At 42.8% G+C, this 8,600-nt stretch overlaps 1 pseudogene; it reads left to right on the top strand.

Annotated features, from left to right (window-relative positions):
* The first annotated feature begins 3,674 nt into the window (after positions 1–3,674).
* Positions 3,675–6,839, top strand: LOC125542614 (annotated as a pseudogene).
* Positions 6,840–8,600: the final 1,761 nt, after the last annotated feature.

The following is an 8,600-nucleotide window of genomic DNA, read 5'->3' as shown; positions in this document are numbered from 1 at the left end:
TTACAATGACATGAACCTTTTGAATTATGGATAGCGTAAGTATACTTTTTAAACAAGAGACGTCTTGTGTTGGGGTGGTATGCCCCGGTATTTAACTTGTTTATGGGATTAAAGTTCTTAATTTATATTGTTCAGCCTAAAGTATATAAAGTTCATATATCTTAATATGTTGTCAAATCCGACTCGTTGTGCTGGATAGCTAACTGTGCAGGTAATCCGTACGTCGTTTGTTTGAATCTCAGGACTAGCATTTTCATTTTATGTACAATTTCTCAGGAGCGACTTTTTTGTGAGAGAAAAAAATTGAGGGGTTTGTCGCGAAAAGACAACCCACACGCCATGCCCTCCCCTTCATCTCACTGACAGCGGGCCTCACGCCAAGCTGGCACACCTAGTCAACACAGCAGGCATATATAACACCGTATTTGCACCGTCAAGCCAAGTTCTTGAACCACTTATATGTACATCACAAGTTCTAGCATTAAAGTGATTATTTGTGCCAAGTTCTAGCACCTACGGTGTAATTGACTCTATTTCGTACTGATGAGAAACTCTAATCGATTAGGCTTCAGCCTTCTAGCTAGTTTCTGCATTCACGAGCATATATCACCCTATGCAGGCCTGTTGTGGCCTGACGACACCTAGGTTTTTGTGAGCAAGGCCCAAAAAGGCAGAAGACGGCCTAACTAGCCCAATTAAACACCCCCCTCGTTATTATTCAACATAGATCGTCATTTTTGCCGATTTCAGCAACCTTGACAACTTCGGGAGGTTGCCGGAGTGCAGCTCCACAATTGTTAGGAGTAGAACAATTGTTAAGAGAATAAATTTCACTTTTTACAGCCAAATATGTCGTGTGGCATCGTTTGGTTTAGAACAGTTTGGTGCGCTAGATGGAGCGTCCGATCGATAATGTACATTTTTAATCATTTTTTGGATATATATACATTTTACATTTTTATCTCTAAGATGCGACCCAAATGGCTCAGTAGTGGGATAGGGAGTTTCTGATCGAGCTCACATGCACCTCTTGAACATTAAAATTGGAAGAAATAGTAAAAATAATTGAAAGAAAATTCAACAAACATTGTTGAATGTTCCACGTACGTGCAACTTTTTGTGAAGTTCCTTGTGCCCTAGGAGAAAAAACACAAAACCGAGGCTCAGAAAGACTTCTGTAAGCATTTTTCTAGAGCCAATATTGTTTTTAGAGCATTAGAAATATATTTTCTTCCTGAAAATTTGCATATTTACCGAGCATTCAACATGTCCGTTGTAAAATGAATTAGGATATTTGAAATTTCAATTTTTTAGGGGAATTTGAAATTTTAATGATATTATGTTAATAGAGATTTTTTTAATGTAATACTGTTAATAGGCCTAAACTTGGCTGGGCTCGATAGGTGAGTCGGCCCAGGTCCAACCCGATGAATAATAAGCTCGGAATCCATGAGAGCAACGTTACGAAATCACTAGTTGAGGAGTACTCGTTGCAAAGATCACATCAATTCCGTTGTAAAACGAAACCTGAGAGTTTCCCTTTTTTCGTAGATCCATTTATTCAAAAATATTTTACCTCTCAAACGGTGCGTCCAAATCTCGAACCGCTTTCACCGTTGGATTCCTCCCGTCGAGATATTCAAAACTAGATCCCATGTTCATAGGTTTTGACGAACTTTTTTTTCACGAAAAAACCAAACCGGGAGCACGGATTTTTTCCCTTTTCGAAAGAGGCATGCCCGTGCCTCTCACGAAATCACAACCGTGCTTCTCGCGGAAGCAAAATCGTAACTCTCACGGAAGGAAAAAAAAAGAGAAAACATGTTTTTTCCGTTTTCGAGGAGGCACGGCCGTGACTCTCGCGCAAGCACACCTCTGCCTTTCACGGAAGTAAAACTGTGACTCGCGAAAGAAAAAAAAACATAAAACGTGTTTTTTTTTCATTTCCGAGAGTCACGGCCATGACTCATGAAAGCACAACCGTGCCTCTCACTTAAAAATGCTAATCAAGCATTTTGAAATGTTAAATGTGTATAGAAATTTTTTAACACGTATTTAAAAATTTAGATTTTTTTATCATGTATACAAAAGTGTTAATCAAGCATTTGAACAAAATGACAAACAAGTGTTTCAAAAATGTTAATTAAGAAATTGGAAAATGTGTATAGAAAAAATGTCGACCATGTATTAAAAAAATGTTAAATTTGTATTTTAAGAATGCTAAATTTGTATTAGAAAAATGTTGACATATACAAAAAATGTAGAATGAAACCAAAAGAAAGAGAGATAGCAAAAAATAAAACCCAAAAAGAAATAAATAAACCAAAGAAAAAGGAAAAAAAAGAAAGAAACAAATGCAATAAAGATTGAAAAAAATGAGAAGAAAAAAGAAAAGAAAGAAAAGAACAAAAATGAAAACCGAAGAAAAACAGCGAAACAATAAAGTAAAGAAAACCCAATGAAAAGAAGAAAAAGTGAAGAAAAAACCAAAAAGAAACTGGAAAAAACAGAGAAGAGACAATTGAAAACCCAGACTTGTTTTGACCTAAGACCTACCACCGTACTTGTACATCACGGACGGGAGTCTAGCCTAGTGGCTACTCGTCCTCCGGGAAAATATATGGTGCTCCGAAGCTTGTGGTGCTACCGATGTACCAAACTCACATTATGCTTTAGAAAGTTCAAAAAAATTAAAAAAGTTTTTAGTACACTCACACAACATCAATGTAGGTTGTCACAAAATTTCAAGTCAAAATTCGAAAAATAACTCAAAAACAAAAATGACAAATTCAACATTGAATAGTATATAACATAACTTGGGCTTTAGATTTGACACATTATCACACTGATGTAAAATTTGTGATTTTTGTATCTCAAAAAATATTTCAATTATTGTACAAAAGTGACATCATACATTGATGTTGCGTTAACGTGCCAGACTTTTTTCAGATTAAAAAAAATATATATTCTATGGCATCCGGTGCACCGGTAGCACCACAACTGCGGATGCACCAGATACATTACCGTCGCACTCGGCCTCAACCAGGAGAGCCTGCGCGCCCCCATTTCTCCTCTCCGTTTTCCTTTATTAATTGCACGCGAGTGGGCTGGCCCAATATCTGCAGATGCCTCACCGAGAGAAACTTTTCATCTCGCTTAATGCAATAAATAGTCGCCGTAGCCGCCCCATTAGCGCGCGAACGGATGCCTCAACCCAAATGGCCGCGTGCACCGCCGCCGCATCACACATCACACTGTCGCCCGCCGAGCATCCGCGTGCCGCCCTGCTATTGATTGCTGATGCCGCTCCTCCTCCATGCTCTGCCTTGACCCCGCCGCCACCACCATAGGGAGGCGCTCGTGCATGCTCTGATGGCCTATTTTACTAATTTCATAGCAACTTTTCGGTATATAATCCTTCCGTTCCTAAATATAAGTCTTTGAAGCTTTAAAAAAGATTTGTATTTAGGAACAGAGGGAGTACATAGTTATCCCCTTCATGATTTCTTGCCAGAATTGCTAGCCTATTTATTACCATGCACCTCCTTCATCTGGGGTTCGTACTGGTCCACTACTATTACCATGCATGCATCAACTACTACTTGTTGTACTCGATCCCAGCTTCTTGTATGATGCATCATATAACCTGTTGGGTGTTGGTGTTTTTCAGAAGCGAATGGCGGAGGCGATACTCATTGCTGTGTCAAAGATTGGGACAGTTGTTTTGAATGAAGCTGTCACAGCTGTGGTACAGAAGCTGTCGAGGAAGGTTGATGCTCTAAAGGAATTGCCGGCAAAGGTCAAAATAATCGACATAGAACTGACGACGATGAAGGATATTATTCAAGATTTCGGTACAACACAACTCAGCAACAATGTCATCAAGGGTTGGATTGGACATGTAAGGAAGCTGGCCTACCGTGTCGAGGATGTAATTGATAAGTACTCGTATGAGGCTCTCAAGCTCAAGGATGAAGGCTTCCTGCACCGGTACATCTTCAGAGGTTCACGCCATATAAAGGTCTTTAGTAAGATTGCCGATGAGGTTGAAGAGATAGAGAAGGAGATGCTGCGCATCAAAGGACTGTCTAAATTATGGAGGGACACTGTTCAACCCATCAAAACTGATCATGCAAAGATTGATAAGCAGCGGTCTGGGAGCTGCTTTCCAGAACGTTTTAGTGACGAGGATCTTGTGGGAATTGAGGAAAACAGGAGTAAGTTGACTGAATGGCTGACCAGCGATGATAAAGAAAGCACGGTGATAACAATTTCTGGTATGGGAGGCTTGGGGAAAACCACTTGTGAAGAATGTGTTTGACCGGGAGAAAACCAACTTCCCTGATGCTCATGCTTGGATTGTGGTGTCCCAGGCCTATGATGTGGTTGATTTGCTGGGGGCATTGTTCACCAAGATACAGCACACACAAGAGTCACTGATGCCACCTATTCTTAGCGTGGGGGCCAAAGCTGATGTTTATGAATTGATAGAAGCAATAAAGAAGATACTGCAAGGCAAGAAGTGTTTGATCGTGCTTGATGATGTGTGGGACACAGAGGCATATGCTCAGATGTGCAATGCGTTCCAGGGTCTTCAAGGGAGCCGTGTTATGATCACAACAAGGAAGGAAGATGTTGCGGCCCTTGCTCCACCAAGTCGCCGCCTGCTACTCCAGCCATTGGGCAGTGCCGAGTCGTTCAAGCTCTTTTGCTCAAGGGCTTTCCACAACAGCCCGAATCATGAGTGCCCTCCGGAGCTCGAGAAGGTGGCTGCTGATGTAGTTGAGAGGTGTCATGGCCTGCCATTGGCCATTGTATCTTCTGGAAGCCTATTGTCCAAGAAGCAAGCGACAGAGCACGCCTGGAATCACATGTACAATCATCTCCGAAGCGAGCTGCGGGGGAATAACCATGTCCAAGCTGTACTTAATCTGAGTTACCGTGACTTGCCAGGTGATCTCAGGAACTGCTTACTGTACTGCAGCTTGTTCCCTGAAGACTATGCAATGCCACGGGAGATCCTTGTGCGCCTGTGGGTTGCTGAAGGATTCGCGATGAAGAAAGAAAACAGCACGCCAGAGGAAGTTGCTGAAGGAAATCTCATGGAGCTCATCAGCCGGAATATGTTGGAAGTTGTGGAGTGGGATGAGCTCTCCCGAGTTAGTAAATGTAAGATGCACGATATTGTTCGTGACCTGGCTCTTGCCGTGGCGAAGGACGAGAAGTTTGGCTCAGCAAATGATCCAGGCGAAATGATTCTCATGGATAAAGAAGTTCGTCGGTTCTCGACATATGGTTGGGTAGACACTAAGGCAGCTGCAGGAGTGGAATTTCCACGCCTCCGTACCATCTTGTCACTCGCGGCAGCTTCGTCCTCTACCAACATGCTTTCATCAGTTTTGTCTGGATCCAGCTACCTTACTGTTCTCGAGCTTCAAGACTCTGCAATAACCCAAGTGCCAGCATCCATTGGGAATTTGTTTAATCTCCGATACATTGGCTTAAGGCGTACCAATGTCCAGTCACTGCCAGACACCATTTGTAAACTCTCAAACCTCGAGACATTGGACATCAAGCAAACAAGAGTAGAAAACCTACCACCAGGAATTGTAAAGGTTGAGAAGCTGCGACACCTTTTAGCGGACAGGTTTGCTGATGAGAAGCAGACGGAGTTCCGGTACTTTGTTGGAGTTGAGGCGCCTCAAATGATCTCCAACTTTCAAGAACTGCAAACTCTTGAGACCGTTCATGCCAGCAAAGACTTGTCGCTAGAGCTGAAGAAAATGAAGAAGCTGCAGACTGTTTGGGTTGATAACATCAATGCATCTAATTGTGATGACCTTTTCAAAACTCTCTCAGATATGACCCTGCTTTCGAGCTTACTTCTCTCTGCATTTGATGAGAAGGTAACAATTAGTTTCCAGGCACTCAAGCCAGTTTCTAAAAATCTCCACAGGCTAATCATCAGAGGTGGCTGGGCTGATGGGACACTCAAGTGCCCAATATTTCAGGGCCATGGGAGGAATCTCAAGTACTTGGCTCTAAGTTGGTGCAATCTTGGGAAAGAAGATCCGCTGCAGTTGTTGGCATCTCATCTCCCAGCTCTAACTTATCTCAGTCTTAACAGGGTGAGTAGTGCAGCTATATTGGTCCTTTCTGCAGGGTCCTTTTCTAAGCTGAAGACACTCGTCTTGAAGTGCATGCCTAATGTCAAGCAACTGGAGATTGAAGAGGGTGCCATTCCACACATTGATGGGATCTACATTGTGTCGCTCTCGGAGCTGAATATGGTCCCTCGTGGCATTGAATCCCTTGGAACCCTCAAGAAGCTCTGGATGCTGGGACTGCACAAGGACTTCAAGGCCCAGTGGAATTTGAACCAGATGCACAACAAGATGAAGCATGTTCCAGAGCTCCGTTCCTAGCAAAAAACAGCAGTCTACCTCCCTCGGTTATTAAGAAATGTAAGGATTTCTTATGCATTGTAAGTGTGCACGCATTTTATTGTTTGTCAGGAGTCCTACGGTAGTCTAATAGTATCAACAACTATTAATTTCTTTGTGATTGTAGATTTTCATGCATTGTTGGTTGCTTCTGTAATAATTCCTAAAACAATATATATATTTGGTTGGCCTTCCTTGCCATCAGGACTCAAAATGAGAGTGAGTTAGTTTGTTTCATTATGTATATGATTATCGCTGTTTGGATTTGCTTGATGTCATAGATAGACCGATTCCATCAAATCATGCCTGGGAAAATTCTTTCACAACATTTCAGGAAACTCTTGGTCCTTTTCAATTGCTTCTGCAATCTGGACGCTTTTCTCTCTATGTTTCCACCACCAGGGCGATAATTTTTTGGTACAGTGTGCTATGGGCTTTGTGTGCCATTTTCATTTTGTGAAGTCCCATGATGCTTTGCTCTTACTGTATTTCGTATGGAACAACCCAACAACAATATGACTACTGCAAGCTCTGGAACTTTGTGTTAATGGTTTGTCCTTGTGTGTCATTGTACGACGAATGTGGAGATGAGAAGTGTCAAAGGAAGGAATGAAGCGTGATGAGGCAAAGGGTCACTGTTAAGGGCTACTGGGGAGAAGGTGCTACTACGGACACTGCTCTTTCCAACGGTGATATTTCTGTGCATACCCTTTCTCCGTGTTGAGTTTTGAATTTTCATAAAGGGGAAGAAAATGAATGCTGGACAGTCAGTTCGGTTGTTCAAGCAATAGTCTATACTAGTCGTAACATAGATTCTTCAAATCATCTCTGCTGTAATAATTCCTATAAGTTGGTGTTCCTGGTGCAGTCTGAATCTCAATGCGTATATGAAGATCGTTTCAATTATGTGATGTGTGTGTGGCTGAAAATCGAAGTCGGGAGACAGGTAGAAACTATATGAAGATTCTAGTTCACTGCTACAGATTTAAACGTTGGTGTCGAATTCAAGTTTCTCTAAAAACTTTTCTTCTGTATATATATAGACGGCGTTTCGGTGCCCAGGCTCATCTGCACCCGGTTAGAAAAAAATTCGTAAAAAATAATAATAAAAAAAAATTCCATAAATTTTTTGTGCGGTAAAAAATTTGATGCATGAGACCCGCTACAAATTTAAAATCACTTGGACATCTGAGCAGCTCTCAGCAAAAAAGGCAAATTGAACAAAAACAGTACATGAACAGTAACTTTTTACAAACCCCTAATTTGTCTTTTTTGCCGAGAGCTGCTCAGATGTCCAAATGATTTGAAAATTGAAAGGGACCTCAAGCATCAAATTTTCTACCACGGATTTTTTTTAATAATTTTTAGAAATTTTCTAGTATTTGTTTTGAGTTTTTTCGTCAGCGTGGGTGCAGAAATGGATTTTCGTATATATAGCTTATAAAAAGAAGCAGAGTATCAACAATAGCGGATCCGAAATAAACCTAAGCAAGCAGTGGTGTGGTGCAGTAAGTAGGTAGTACCTCCTGATCTTGGATTAACTTTGAGATGAACTGCTGCTGCTTGCTGCCGTTGGGGTGGAGGGGGCGGCAGACCGCTGATCTAGTCACCGATGTCGGGGCCGACGGCTGGGATTGTTGCTGCAGCTGTTGGGTTGGGGTCACCTGCACATGCTTGCCGCCGTCGGGAGCGGACAGGACGGCGGACGGCGGACGGCGTCACCGTCAGCGGCGGTGGGCGGAGAACCGGCGTCAATGCTAGCGGGGTTGTGGAGGCGGCTGAGACGGATGAGAAGGTGTGCTGCCCGCCGTCCTACTAACATGGCCTGCTAGCTCACTTAAGGAAACAAGGTCTGCTAGCTCACTCAAAGGAAAATGGCCCGCTAGCCAGAGCCACCACGTTTCCCAGCCCACGACCAAAGCTATCCCGGCCGAGCTTCAACTTTACTCAATTCTCCTTACAGAGTTCTTCTTACGCTCATGGTGTCAAATGGTCAAGGAAATAAACACCTCGTCTTGCCCCATCACCGCCCTCGTCACCGCAGTGGTCATCCACCTCGAGGACCTGTCGGAAAACGCCGGTCGAAACGCCGTCTCCCTCCACCCGCGGCTGACGTTGGCCACCAAGTCCTTTGTCACCCCAGTCCTTGCTGATATG

The sequence above is a fragment of the Triticum urartu genome, chromosome 1, assembly GCF_003073215.2.
Source record: "Triticum urartu cultivar G1812 chromosome 1, Tu2.1, whole genome shotgun sequence".
Taxonomy (NCBI): domain Eukaryota; kingdom Viridiplantae; phylum Streptophyta; class Magnoliopsida; order Poales; family Poaceae; genus Triticum; species Triticum urartu.
This window is presented reverse-complemented; position numbering and strand designations above follow the sequence as displayed.